This window comes from Pan paniscus, chromosome 16 (genome assembly GCF_029289425.2).
Source record: "Pan paniscus chromosome 16, NHGRI_mPanPan1-v2.0_pri, whole genome shotgun sequence".
In the NCBI taxonomy this organism is placed as follows: Eukaryota; Metazoa; Chordata; class Mammalia; order Primates; family Hominidae; genus Pan; species Pan paniscus.
The window spans coordinates 88,299,135-88,314,831 of record NC_073265.2 but is presented as its reverse complement, the minus strand read 5'-3'; the positions used below and the strand labels follow the sequence as shown (position 1 = coordinate 88,314,831).

The 15,697-nt window shown below is 41.4% G+C and overlaps 1 protein-coding gene across 5 annotated transcripts in view; it reads right to left on the bottom strand.

Annotated features, from left to right (window-relative positions):
- Positions 1-15,697, bottom strand: part of IGF1R (insulin like growth factor 1 receptor) — a 314,682-nt gene that overhangs the window by 195,675 nt on the left and 103,310 nt on the right. For 2 of the 5 annotated variants that reach the window (XM_055098446.2, XM_055098452.2), the window contains exon 1: positions 1-15,697. This exon is cut by the window's left edge and continues 52,007 nt beyond it. The exons of the other annotated variants lie outside the window; for them this stretch is intronic. The gene's annotated coding sequence lies outside the window, so the exon portion shown is untranslated. 5 annotated transcript variants of the gene reach the window in all.

The following is a 15,697-nucleotide window of genomic DNA, read 5'->3' as shown; positions in this document are numbered from 1 at the left end:
TCGGCTCCCTGCAACCTCCAACTCTCTGGTTAAAGTGATTCTCCTGCCTCAGCCTCCCAAGTAGCTGAAATTATAGGCACGCACCACCACGCCCAGCTAGTTTTTGTATTTTTAGTAAAGATGGGGTTTCACCATGTTGGCCAGGATGGTCTCGATCTCCTGACAGCATGATCCACCCGCCTCAGCCTCCCAAAGTACTGGGATTATAGGTGTAAGCCACCGCGCCCGGCCAGGTTGTGCACTTTTACTTTAAAATTTGACACCTCTTGCACAATGCCACAGTGTAGAAAGGGCATCCGACGAATACTTTCCTTGGAAGGACTACATATCAACTAAAATCAAAGATACAAAAAAAATCTCGGTGCCCAATTTCCTGAACACACAAGCTCATCCAAGGTCCTGAAGGTGTACATGAGAACAGAACTGTGGAGAAAGGCTTTTTAGTTGGCAGCCAGCACAGGAGTCTACTGTTTCCTCTAGCAAGTTAGCTTACTAACTTGCAAAGTCTGTCTGTCTTCCTATGGATCTGAATTTCACCTATGCTTCACCTCATGGCTAGAGGCACACACCACTCATCTGTGGTCTGCAGACTGAGGAACCCTGGGACCTTCTATTATTTTGCCACATTCTCAGGAAAACATCACCCCACACACAAACACGCAAGTATTCAAACAATGCCAGGGATCTGACTTGGGAGGTAAGACGCTTGGGAGGTGGAGACACAGTGTTCCCCACCTCTCCCCTGTCCTACCGGCACCAGCAGGAGGTGGAAGCCCTATCCTGCCAGGGACACCATATCCACTGCCAGATGAAACAACATGGGTTCAAGTGGAAAGTTTTTTGTTCGTGCGCTCTATTCCTTTAACATCCTATTTTAACTAAAAACCATATGTTTTAATATATTAATTCTACCGTTTCAAAAAACTCAAGGTAAATCTACCTACAAGATTCGCTGCACTTGCAAACTGCAGATTATCAACAATAAGAAATATTTTCTGGGTTATTCAAAACATTGATAAAGCTCTTTCATCATTTTTTTAAAGAAGCTTTTAAAGGGGAAAATGAACTTTGCTTTTGGCCTCAGTTTTCCAAAATATGATGAAGAGGTGGAAAACAGCACAAACCAAGCCCCACCGGGTAATTACAGTTATGCCTCATGTATCAAAATGCCCTTCCATCCTTCATAGCAGGAGCAACCCTGACAGAAGTGTCAGTGCTCCCTGAATCCAAACTGCAGCACAGAATGAGAGCCTGCCTGGAAAAGAAGAATGGAACAGAAATACTCACACTCAGAAAAGACATTTCATCCCACCTATGAAAAATTTAAATACTGAGGTCACTCATCCCCCAGTACGCTTACTGAGAGATTACATGAAAAACCTAACCAATGCATGTAAAAAGTAACTAAAAATAATGATCTAGAGAGTACAACAAAAAGAAATACAGATGGAAAAAAATAAATGTATTCTAATGAACCATGTGGAAATCCTATCTGGATTTCTAAAAGTTCAGAAGGTACCACTGGGCGAGTAGGCAATTAACGGGCGGAAAGGAAGGGGGAAAGGCACCCTTGGTCTCTACACTGAGCCTGGTCCCTACGCTGACACCACGCAGCCCTGGAATAATGTAGCTGGCTAGATGAGCTGGAGTTTTTCTACAAACAGAATCATAAATTTGTTACTTGCTTAAATAACCTCCTGTGGAGATTTTCACAATAACCTGAATTAACAAAATAACATTAATTCTGACTTAGGACAGAATTATGGTTACAAGATGATCATGACAAAACAGTTGAAGGTGGTGCTGTTTCTGCTGTCTCCAAGAATAAATCAACACGCTTGCGTCCCACCACTCACAACTACTGCATCAACTTTGGCAGAGGTTAACATTATCAAGTTTTTACAAAAGGACTAAAAAGGGACCACAGGGATATAAAGAGGGGTATGTATGGACCCCCAGAGAGTTAATCAATCAATAAATACATTATCCAATCCCCAACTCAACTACTCAAATCATGCAGCTATATTAAAAATACGAAGAATATTAAGGATGACCCTTGCAGTATAAAATGTAATGATTATTTTTATCTTTCAATGAATCAAAGTTCTCACCGTCACACCATTCATAAAATTGGAATTTTCAGAATACCTACTTTAAAGTATAAATCCATTAAGCGAAAAATGGAGGAAAAGTGAAAGGTGGGAATCAGAAAAGAGAGAAAAGAGACAGGCGCTCAGCAAAACCAGGTGGGAGACGAAAGGGATTTCTGGGGATTTGAAAAACCTTATGGATTTATGTTCGTCACTTGGATAATTGACAGTTTATTATTACTGAATTTACTTAAGCTTTAGAATTCATGAATTAGGGGAATTCTGATTCAATGAAAAACCTTTCAGAGACACCCTAATGACTGAAGAATGAAGCACACTTGACGGCCTTGAACTGCTCCATACCTGCCTGGGGTCCCGGCTCACCCTTCATCCACGCCCTTCCCCATGACAGGCTGCCTCGAAGCCCTGCAGTCTGTAGAGAACACCTTCCTCCTCCTGCCCTAACCCAGGTCCCCACGGTACCTTGGTAAGGGGTTGCACCACTGCCACTGCACAGAACCAGACACCCTCTCCCTTGCGTGGCATCAGCATGCCCACCATGGGATACTCATCACTAGCAGGACAACACTGACCCATCTGCCCTCTCCCTGCTGGACCATGGACACCTTAAGGCCAAACACAGCTGACTCCAGGTGCACACTGGCTGAGAAGGAGTGGGTTGTGCAATCATGGGGGAGAATTTCTACAACCCTAGGGTCCTGCAAAGAATGCAGCCATTCTAAATGAAACATAAGATCAGCTGGTAAGTTTTGAATATTTTTCTTTTTAAAGAGCTTTCACTTCTATTATTGGGATGTATTCTCAACATACTTCTAAATAATTATTGTTGGCATGGCCAGGCAAGGTGGCTCATGTCTGTAATCCCAGCACTTTGGGAGGCTGAAGCGGGCAGATCACTTGATGCCAGGAGTTCGAGACGAGCCTGGCCAACATGGCAACACTCCATCTCTACAAAAACAAAAAAGAGAAAAGAAAAGAAAATTAGCCAGGTGTGGTGGCTCACACCTGTGGCCCCAGCTACTTGGGAGGCTGAGGCACAAGAATCACTTGAACCTGGGAGGCAGAGGTTGCAGTGAACCAAGACTGCACCCCAGCCTGGGCAACACAGCGAGACTGTCTCAAAAAAAAGGTGTTGGCATGATCATTGGGTGAGAGAGAGAGATATACATTAACTTTACATCCATCTCAGAACAAAGATTGAGGTGTCTGAAGCCCTGAAGTTAGGCAATGAAAAGCAAATCTTCTGGATACAACTGGATACAATGGACTATTATTCACCCATAAAAAGGGATGAAGTACTGATACATTACAACATGGATGAACCTTAAAAATATTATGCTAAGTGAAAGAAGCCAGACACAAAAGGTCACATATTATATAACTGCATTTATATGCACTATGCAAAATAGGTGAATCCATAGAAACAGAATGCAGACTGGTGGTTGCCAGGAGCTGAGCGGAAAGGGGAATGGGGATTAACTGCTTAAGGGGTACAGGCTTTCCTTGCGGCATGACAAATGTATTTTGGAACTAGATAGAGATGGCAATTGCACAACAGTATGAATATACTAAATGTCACTGAGTTGTTCACCTTTAAATGGACAATTTTATGTCATATGAATTTTACCTCTATAAAAAATTTTTTTAAACAAATCTCCCACCATATATACCAAAGAGGAAGTCTAAAACAGACTCCTGTTTTCTCTGAAAACACATGGGCACTCAGTGGAGCTGGAAATAGAACAGTATAAAAGAATTATTCGAAGACGAAGAACTTACTGGTTATTAGAAAAAAACTACAAATTGTTTAAATTGGTTTAATATTTTCTATTATTTAATTATCTCTGAAAATGCTTCACAGTATTTATAAAATGTCCTCTTTTCTGTGCTAGAAGCCTCTATTTGTAATGAACTCTACTTTCCCTTATTTGGTAAAAGATCCCAGCATTCTTCCATATGTAATTCCTCTGGTGCAAACACTATACCAACATTCTGTGTGTGTTACTCAGGAAGGTTAATTATTTTAGCACATAATTTTTATTTCTATAAGTTCCCCTCTTTCTTGTCTTGTGATAAACCTAGTGTAACAACAACAACAAAAAAACACAATAACAAAAAAAATCCTGCCAAAGCCTGTTTGTGAATATTACTCCATTGCATTATAAATTACAAGATTTTCTGTGACTTTTTCTGGTTAATAAGGAGAAAAGTTTTATCCCAGTAAAGACACGAAAGCTTCAGGTAATTAAAAGCTCTACTAAGTAATGAAAAGCTAATCCTGTAGTGAGGAGGTGTGGGCTGAAAGAAGATGGGGTGTTAAATATGCAAACTAAATGTCTATTTATTGCTAATACAGCCCTCACAAGAACAAATCAGATGCCATGACAAGTGTTCTTATCAACAACATTTGTTTTCTTCAGGAGAATTGAAAAGCTAAAACATGCACTTCTGCCTGGCCACACACAAAGCACAGCCCCCTCCTAAGAACCCAGAATGGGAAAGAAAGCTCTAGAAGCAAAGTACATGGCCACTGAAAGCCACATACATGCTAATGAGGTCACGCTGGGCAAGGTGACATCGCAGCTGCAGAGCCCTGTTAGAAGTATGTGACATCTACAAGCACACCTGGACAACCCACGCATTTGGAAGTAGGCTTTATTCGGTCAGGAGTCTCTAAACGACTTTCCAGTCTAAGCATTCAAAATGAAGGCACAAAAGAGGCTAAAACCACTTAACCCAGTTGTAACAAGGGAATTTGTACCAGAATTTAAGATTACAACCTGGATGAGATCAAAACCCTTAGGCTTCCAAAGGGACTTCACAACCTTTCCAGGGTTCTGTGGATGCTACCTGTTAACACGGTTTACAATGCCTCACCAATAAGGAGAGATGGGTGGGGAGGTGAACAAGGCTACCCAGTCCATGCCAAGACAAGGACACATTCTTTGTTCTCAAAAAGAAAAAAAAAAAATCAGGAGTCCCAGCCACGTCAGTTGTACCACGGTGACTGTTGCTAAAATCAAACAAGCAAACAAACTAAGGCCCTCCAGGTCATTTGCAACCCTCAATTCATTTCCTGAAGTACAACACCAAAAATTAACAAAAGGAAAGTGGAAGGACCTAAACACATGAAGAAAAACAAAGCCAGACTGGAACAAAACATTTCCCTAACTAGGTTATGTAAGACGAGCACCATAGAATATGTCAACATGAAATAAGAGCTTATCAAAATGGCATTTACACACACTGCATTGGTTTTAATTTTCTGTCAAAGTTGTCTTTTCCTTTTAAATTTAGTTGACAAGTTAGAGTACATGTGATCTCTGTAACAGAAAAACTAAACATTGAAATATATGTTGTGGAGGAATTTTTTTTTTTTTTTTTTGAGATGGAACCTCGCTCTGTCGCCAGGCTGGAGTGCAGTGGTGCGACCTCAGCTCACTGCAACTTCCGCCTCCCAGGTTCAAGCAATTCTCCTGCGTCAGCCTCCTGAGTAGCTGGGACTACAGGCACCTGCCACCACACCCAGCTAATTTTTGTATTTTTAGTAGAGATGGGGTTTCACCATGTTGGCCAGGATGGTCTTGATCTCTTGACCTTGTGATCGGCCCGACTCAGCCTCCTAAAGTGCTGGGATTACAGACATGAGCCACCGTGCCCAGCCTGTTTTGCTTTTGTTTTAGTTTTGTTTTGTTTTGAGACAGAGTTTCACTCACTGCCCAGGCTGGAGCATAATGATGTAATCTCGGTTCACTGCAACCTCCGCCTCCCGGGTTCAAGCAATTCTCCTGCCTCAGCCTCCCGAGTAACTGGGATTACAGGCACGTGCCACCACGCCCAGCTAACTTTTGTATTTTCAGTAGAGACAGGGTTTCACCATGTTGGCCAGGCTGGTCTGAAACTCCTGACCTCAGGTGATCTGTCTGCCTTGGCCTCCCAAAGTGCTGGGATTAGAGGCATGAGCTACTATGCCTGGCCGGAATATATGTATTTTTGAAATATTTTTTCATTTAAAATTTTTTGTGGAATAAGTAATAGAATCACAAGGTTCACAAATCAAAATGAAGTCTGAGGCAGGCGATCACTTGAGCCCAGGAGTTTGAGGCTGCGATGGGCTATGCTCGTGCCAGTGCACTCCAGCCTGGGCAACAGAGCCAGACTCCATCTCAAAAAAAAGAAAAAAAAGAAAAGAAAAATCAAATGATATAACAACTTTTATTCATTTCTTATATATTCCTCCAATGCTTTTTATGCAAATATAATGGTCACTCTACATGCGCAGGATTACATATCATTCAGACCAAGTGAGCTACATCATCACAAAGATGGGAAAATGTACCCTGAGGTATCCAAACGAACATCATACAGGCCCCCAAACAGGGAACAAATGCTAGGCAGGCAAGATCGACTGATATAACAGGTAAAGAGCAATCAAGGGCCGTGTAGTTAAGATGTATGATTTGTCTGTTTCTCCCACTAAACAGTGAGCCCTCTGCAGCCAGAAACAGTGGCTTGCTCATCACTGTACCCCTCCATACCTAGAAGGGTTGTCTGGCACTTGAAAGGTGGCCAAGAAATGTTTGTGGAATAAGTGCATCAACCAATATTCCATCATGGAGGACCTAGGGACTGAATGGGACCTGAAAGGATGGAGGAATATGGAGATACTTACAGAGGCAAAGACTGTCCTGGCAGGGACAACAGTTCAAGCTCACGGGTAAGACCACTAAGCCACTGGATGGAAATGTGGTTGGAGTCTGCCTCAAACCTCAGCAGAAAGGGGCAAGTTCCTGCAAAGATGCATGCATTCACATGGCCTTTCCTGCCTGGAGGTGACAGTGAGTGGTAGTACCTGCACACAGGGCTCTGGCAGACTCAACCAGGTAGCCAGTCTCAGACAAACTGTGGAGGCAAATTATGAAGGTTTGATCCCTGGCCCTGTCCTCTGTGACTGGACCATGAAGTCACTTTTCCTGCCTGGTGTGAATGCTTCCCCGTCCATGTCCATCCTCGCTTCCTTCCAGGACTCTGTAGCACTTTCCCCTTTCTCAGTGTGGCTAGGCATTGTTTTCTCCCTCCCTCTCTGCCACTGCAACTCATGTAGGACTCAGCAAAAGCTTGAGACGTATGCAGTGACAGTACTGTCATGTCTCTGTGACACCCCAAGCCATCAGAGACAACGCCAGCCAACAACAGATGTGCACATACCCAGGTGCTCCACAGTGCCCCTGCAGACTCTCCTACTGGAGAACACTCTGGAACTCAGAGCCAGGGTTGCCTAAGACAGAGAGCTGCAGAGACCAGCAGTAGGACAGGCAGGTCACCTGTCCACTGGCACAGAGGCCAGGTGGTGTTTAGGCCCCGACTACAATCTACAAAGCTCTGTGCTAAACTCATCTCCAGTTTATTTTACATTTGGCAAGACGAAACTGTTCAGTATATATGTCACTTTGAAATGCTTTCATAAATTAGACATCGAAAAGCAAACAACACGGCCAAGAAGAGCTGAGCGACAGCTCCTTTCCCATTTTTATCACTGTGGTATTATTTGGTCTGTATCGAAGGATGGGTAATCAGAAAACATAAGCCTTCTTACATAATACTCTCCAAACTGGACAGTGACTTGGAGTTCCCAAAACACAATCTCCATCCTAAAACCTCCTACATGGAACTGAAGAGCTGGACTAGACACATTCCAATCACTACAAGTGGTGCCAGTCTGGCCTCCTTCTCCTGCCCGAGACAACCCCTGGCAGACACCCTGTTGCAAGAGCCAACATGCACACACGCCTGCAATGCCGCAGCGACATGCACTCAGCTCAGCTGGAGACACACAAGTACCCATGTAAATGGTCAAAATGTTCAAGTCTCACAGTAAATAAAGGCACTTGTATTACAGCTATCGTTATAAAAATCTGTAACACTTCAAGAGACCATTATGGAGCTATTAAAAAGATTTTGCATTCAGTTTTCAAGATGACTTAGGCAGAATGCCACCACTATAGTAATTACTTTATTTATCACTATGTAAACGGATTTTTTTTTTTTTGAGGCAGTCTCTCTCTGTTGCTCAGGCTGGAGTGCAATGACAGTCTTGGCTCACTATGACCTCCGCATCCCAGGTTCAAGCCATTCTCCTGCCCTCAGCCTCCCAAGTGGCTGGGATTACAGATGTGCACCACCATGCCCAGCTAGTTTTTGCGTTTTTTTTTTTTTTTTTTTTTTTTTTAAGTAGAGACAGGAGTTTCACCATGTTGGCCAGGATGGTCTCAAATTCCTGACCTCAGGTGATCCACTCACCGTGGCCTCCCAAAGTGCTGGGATTACAGGCGTGAGCCACCGCGCCCAGCCGGATGCTCAATTTAAAAAGAGAAACACGATTCATTTAAAAAGAGAAAAATGGTGTTCTCACACAATAACCAAGCAAAATGTGGCAGCAAAGGCAGTGGCTCTGTCTGCAAATACTGGTCATCTTGAATTAGAAGTCTCACGGTACCATGGGACAGGCAGCTGAACTGTTTGAGAAATTAAAAACTGGCAAAATAAAGTAATTCTGCAAGACACATTGTGGCTGAACCTCAGATGGCCACACAGACACCTCTTTCATTAGCAGGTTCGGGCACTTTACCTTTCAGTCCTGATACACATAGATATCTTAAACCAACTATGTGCCCCATGAACTAAAAATGCCTTAAAAATATTCAACTCTATCTGACATATTGCCCCAGGTCCCTACAAAACTTGAAAATAAATTTTATTTTATTCAGTACAGAAGTGGTTAAGAAATCTTCTGACATACATGCATAGCAACAATTTCCAGGTCCTTACTTGTGCTGGCAATTTTGCAAGGACATGAAGCTATTTCTAGAGTATCTCACTGCAATAATACATGTGTGCATCAAACAGACCCCCTGGGGGGCCCTTCTTCTGTAATGCAGGGGAAGGTACTTCAATGTCGGACCAAGTCAGAGAAGTGCTTCGGCACTAACATCCTGACTTCCTGAGAAATGAGAGAACACACTAAATAATTCCAAAGACAGGACTGTTATTAAAACACAGGTTTAACCTAACACTACTGTCCTTTCTGGGGCACTCTGGATAAACAGACTGTGAACATCAGACAGAAACACCTGCACTGAGATGCAGATGGCAACACCCTCAAATTTGGGCCAAGCTGGCTAGGCATTTTGTCCCAAGTTTTCCAGCTGTGGAGTGAAGAAGTGCCCCCTGCCCCTGTGCGTGTGTACATACTTACAGGCATACAATTGATGTCATCAACATTGATGGAATGTATGATTTGCTATACTGAGTGATACATACTTACAGGCATACAATTGATGTCATCAACATTGATGGAATGTATGATTTGCTATACTGAGTGATGGAGACAGAGGATGAGGACTCTAAGAAACAGTCCTTCCTGTAAGAGAAACATGCTGTATTATGCTTCCTTTATATAAGTATCCTACTTTCTTATAGTTGAGGGCAATCCAGCCCCGCTGATGCAGCACCACTCTCAGAACTGTTTCCAAATGCAGACATGCACATCTTTTTTCTACCTCCTTCTCACAATACAGCAAAGAAAAATGTACACAAATACAGTCTTTATGGGGAAGACAGTGGCCTGAATAAACATACTTGGTCCTGCCTCCCTCACAGTCCCCTCTCTAAAGTAACAAGGACAGTAATCGAATGAGCTTACAGGTAGCGCATGGGATGAGAGTGAGGGCCTTCTGAGGCCCTCAGGATCTCCCAAATCTCCAAAACAGAGAGCGGGTACAGTTCTCCATGGTCAGTGTAACTGAGAGTCCATCCACAGGGAAGAAGGCCCTGCACCCTGCTCATCCTGCTGTCCCAGGTGAAACCAGAGGGAAGGGGGGCTTCCATGGAAGGTGGAACTGTTCCCAAGCCTTATGTTGTCAGAAGAGACTGGGAACAGAGCAACTCAGCGGCACAGTATCTGTTTCCTGGCTTATCATCTACCATCTGCTGGTCTGCCATTCCTTGAGTGACACTAACCCATGACTTGTGTGACGGCTGAGGGCAGCCATCGGCAAGCAAAGAAAAACCATGACCCACTGAGGACGACGCAGGAGCCTGAGGGAGGGTGACCAAGCTCAGCTGCAACAGGTGGCACCAGCTGAAACAGAACTAATCGAACCAAGAAAGGAGAACTAGACGGGAAGAGGAGTCTAAGAGCATATGTGGAGACACAACTGGAGTATAACAACTTTCAGGAATTAAAAAAAAAAAAAACTTTAAAATTTTAAATTGAACAGAAAAGATCTATTGCTCTAGAGTATCAGATTCTGGAGGATTAAGAAGAAGAAATGCGAGCGCCCAAGAGCAAGGAATAAGAATCTACTAGAATCCATGAGTGAAAAGACAGAGAACACATCCAGGAGACAGAGAACGTCATGGGAACGGCAGAAATTGCGGAAATGCAAACCCTGGTGGAAGAATTAGTAATTTAATGCTGGTACCTATTTCAGGAGAAAAATAAAGATTTTCAAACTGTTAGGCACCGGTAGCTTTGAAAATAACACACTTTTCAAATTAGCAAAGGACTTGTTCAATTAACATGGGAATTGAGAATAACAGAAAGTAAAATAAATGGCAACCATTGAATAAGATGAAAGCAATAAAGCAAAATGTATGCATTATCACAGTAAAGAAAGACAAGGCAGAATGTCCCTATTAGAGAACAAAAATGTCTCACTGGGTTTTAAAAGTCCAGCTCTATTTAAAAACAAACAATTGAACAAGAGTCTACCAAGCAAAGTCAAGTAAAAAGAAAGCAAAGCTGGCAATAGTAAAATCAAACCAAGAACTCAAGGCCATTAAGCGTTAAACTGGACAGAGAGGGATATTGCATGTGATAAATATGTAATCCCTGAAAAATAAAAAAATTACACATATTGATGCATCAAGCAAAACGGCAGATAAATACACTAAGCATTTCTCTTGGAAATATGAAAAGTTTAAAAATTATAAAAGGGGCCCGGTGTGGTGGCTCACACCTGTAATCCCAGCACTTTGGGAGGCCAAGGCAGGCAGATCATTTGAGGTCAGGAGTTTGAGACCAGCCTGGCCAATACAGTGAGACCTCATCTCTACTAAAAATATGAAAATTAGCCAGGCGCAGTGGCATGTGCCTATAATCCCAGCTACTCAGGAGGCTGAGGCAGGAGAACCACTTGAATCCAGGAGACAGAGGCTGCAGTGAGCCAAGATCACGCCACTGCACTACACAGCCTGGGCGACAGAGTGAAACTCCGTCTCAAAAAAAAAAAAAAATTATAAAAGAACATCATTAACTGTCAATTTGACAACTGAAAATATACATGAATTTGGAAGATCTGACTATAATGCAATCAGTAAGTTTGATTTACTAAATATAGAAAATAAAACCTTTGCATTTTACCAAGGGCATAATTTTTTAATGTCCACAAAGCAATTAAAACTTAATCATGTACTTGGACGCAAGTAAACGTTAATAAATCCCCTCAGATACCTCAGAGCTGCATTCATAAATCATATAAACAATATCAAAAGGTAAGCAAAAGAAAAATTCAAGGACAGACATACTTCTAAGTAATGTCAGAATCAAAGATCAAATAAATATTTTAATTACAAACCATCTAGAAAACAACAAAAAGGAGATCAACTGTCTAAAACCAAAAATACGTAACAAAAGCAATTTTCAAAGAAAATGTATAGCCTTAAATGCCATTATTTTAAGAAGACTAAAAAGCAAATGAGACAGGCATTCAACTTAATAAACTTAAAGGAAGGAAAAAGTGAGTAAAAATTAAATACTGAGATGAAATTAAAAGCAGGATAAATATAAAATTAATATACCTAGTTTTTTGAAGACAATAAAATATATAAACTTCTAATAAACTTGATTAAGGGGGAAAAAAGCAAAAAAAGAGCAAAAATATGTGTTAGTAATGAGAAAGGGTTATGATTACCAGAGAAATGATAACAATAATACAAATAACTGTGCGATAAACTCAAATTGTAGATAAATTCTTTCCCAGCAAGTAGAAAATATCAAAATCCAGAGAAAAGGCTTAAAAGCTGAACAGAACAACTATAATATATTCTGAAAAACTAAAAAATTTGTTTTAAAATGTTCTGGGATGGGACTACAGCGGATGCCTATGAAGTTTTCCAGTTAATTTTACTCTAACTTAAAAAAAAAAAACAGGTTATTTCCTATATTATGTAAATGCTTCTAGACGCTGGGAAAGGGTGAAATTCTTCTTAAATTATTTAAAAAACATAATCCTAATATCAATACCTGATAGAATGCAAACAAGGAAAAAAACTAAAGACCCCTATCTGTAGGGCTTTGTAGGCTACAGTCACAATTTAAAAAAAAATATTAGCAAATCAAATAGCAACATATCCAAAGAATACCACACCATAACAAATGAGGGCTTATTCCAGGAATGCAAAGATGATTCAATATTGGGAAATCTAATCAACGTAATTTATTACACCACCAAATAAAAGCAAAAGCTCACAATTATATCATGCCAAAAAGGCATTTCATAAAATTCATCAGCCTCTTCCGATAAAAATTAAAACATGAATGAGTATACACAACTTAAATATGATAAACTATATTTACCAAAACTTAACATATTCCTTGTTAAAACACATTTTTACTTAAATCAGGAACAAGGCAGTAATGCCTTTTTTTTTTTTTTTTTTTGCAATGGAGTTTTGCTCTGTCATTCAGGCTGGAGGGCAGTGGCACGCTGTAGGCTCACTGCAACCTCCGCCTCCCGGGTTCAAGCAATTCTCCTGCCTCAGCCTCCACTACCACCACGCCCAGCTAATTTTTGTATTTTTAGTAGAGACAGGGTTTTGCCATGTTGGTCAGGCTGGTCTCAAACTCCTCACGTCAGGTGATCCACCCACTTCAGCCTCCCAAATTGCTGGGATTACAGGCATGAGCCACCATGCCCAGCCAGCAATACACTTTTCTATAGTACCAGCAAAGATGGATGTATACACATACACGAGTCAATTTACTGTAATCCTGTTTCATTAGTGAAACACAGAGAAAGAAAAAACAAGAAACCACATGACTGTCCATCAACAGATGATGGCTCGACTAAACTATGAATCATCCATTTTGTGAACTGCTGAAATTTTAACTCGTTTCAAACTCCGCAGCAACTGACCTAAATTGATATCCATACACCGAGAAAAAGTAAAAATGTTACGGAAGACTATATAGAGGCTATTCACTATACTAATAGCATGATCGCATTTTTATAAAAACCCAAAACTATACTGCATATATGCATATATTTTTCCTAAAGAAGATTAACGAGGACACACAATTTTCTATATATATCTTTTATTTTACACTAGCATCACTTTTCGTTTTTATTAAAGAGAATTTTAAAGAGACCAGATATACACATATATATCTGTTTTGATAACACAAAGCACCTTCTAGGCACACAATATTTAGAAAAGAAATTCTCTGCGTATTGTTTCTTGGGAAGGTAGGAAGGGTGAGCACTGCAGCAGCTATCCTCAGGTCAACCTAGGTGTGAATCCTGACCTCATTGAGTAGCAAGTTCTTTAGTCTCTAGGAGCCTCTGTTCCTTCATCTGTAAAATGGGGATAATTTCTCCCACCTCTCATTAGCCTGTTATGAGGATTAAATGTTTACACCTAACCTGCAAATCAGTCATTACTAGCATTCTTTTATTCCAAGCTCATTCCTCTCAAAAACAAAGACAGAAAGAAGGAACCAAAACTTCCCTCCCTGTGGTTTCCAAGAGCTGCCTGGCAGTGCCTAACCATGGCTGTGCTGCTTCGGAACGCAGCAAAGGTTCAGTGGGGACTCCTGTTCAGTGTTCCTAGAGCTGCCAGCGTGAGTCAAAGGTGAGCTGAAAACGCTGGTGGTCCTCAGTTTTCATGTTGGGAGTTTATCACAACCACAACACCAACCTTCAGCTTCTCAACTGGTACTTAAAAAGCAGCAACTCACTCAAATACTCACAGGCAGATTCCTGGCAGGAGCAGGGGATTTCCTGGAGATCGCTTAAGACGCTTTTGGACAATGAGAAAAGGACAAAGGAAGCACTAGTAGAGCCCTCTACTTCCAAATTCTCAGGTTCCCCTCCAAGACAGAAATGCAGAAAGAAAACATCAGGGAGAGCCACAGATACTGCAGCCTAGCTCCCTGGATTAATTAAGGCTCATTAAAAGCAGAAAAGAAAAACGAAAGGGAAAACTTGGAGACCTGGTTACCTCCCGATCCTGATACTGATCCCATTCTGTAAGCTATTATTAATAACAAAATATGAAGAAGAAAAAAATTATCAACAGGAAAGGGAGTTAAATTGTGGTTTAAATATACATTTAAATTTTCTGAAAAAGGAAAACAAGGCTTCCCTGAGAAATGAGCTGGCTGGAAGGAAGGCTGGAGCCCTGCAGTATCAAGAAGCAGATCTGTCCCAGAGGAGGGAGGGCACAGAAAATTCCTGCAACAAAGACTTTTCAAGAGTGAAAAGGAAAAAGCATCTCAGCTTAAACTGAAAGTATCCTTTCTCTGTTATAGAAGGAACTCACATACAAGAGAGACCTCCCAACTCACATCTTTGTATCTCACATTTTCCAAGATACTTGTTTCATGATCCAAATAATATCATAAAAAGTAATAAAACCATCTGTAAGAAACATTAATTCGCCATAGTTTGGCTAACAGAATTCTTCACCATCTCCTCCCAGATGATAAAGTTAAAAGCTAAATGAAATGAGTCAAAAGCTTCTTTTGTGTAAAATCCAATTAACTTTATAAATATACTCTCAGGAGGAAAAAAACCCCACATCTCCTTTAAGAGCAGGAATTTATATCAAAATTTATATAATTATCGGCCAGGCACAGTGGCTCACATCTGTAATCCTAGCACTTTGAGAAGCCAAGGCAGGTGGATCGCTTAAGGCCAGGAGTTCGAGACAAGCCTGGACAACATAGAATGACCCCGTCTCTACAAAAAAATACAAAAAAAAAAAAAAAAAAAGCCAGGTATGGTGGTGCATACTTGTGGTCCCAGCTATTTGGGGGGCTCAGGCGGGAGGATTGCTTGAGCAGAGGAGGTCAAGGCTGCAGTGAGCCGAGATCGTGCCACTGCACGCCAGCCTGAGACCCTCTTTTAAAAAAAAAAAAAAAAAAAGGCTGGACGTACTGACTCACACCTGTAATCCCAGCACTTTGGGAGGCCGAGGCAGGTGATCACAAGGTCAGGAGATCGAGACCATCCTGGCTAACATGGTGAAACCCTGTCTCTACTAAATACACAAACAAATTAGGTGTGGTGGCACGTGCCTGTAGTCCTAGCTACTTGGGAGGCTGAGGCAGGAGAATCGCTTGAACCCTGGAGGCGGAGGTTGCAGTGAGCCAAGATCATGCCACTGCACTCCAGCCTGGGCAACAGAGCAAGACTCCATCTCAAAAAAAAAAAAAAGTATGATTTTCCAGCCCTAAACATATTCTTTATCTCATCTGAGTAACTTTGGCTACTATTTTAGGTTTTCCTTCTGCAATATTTGAT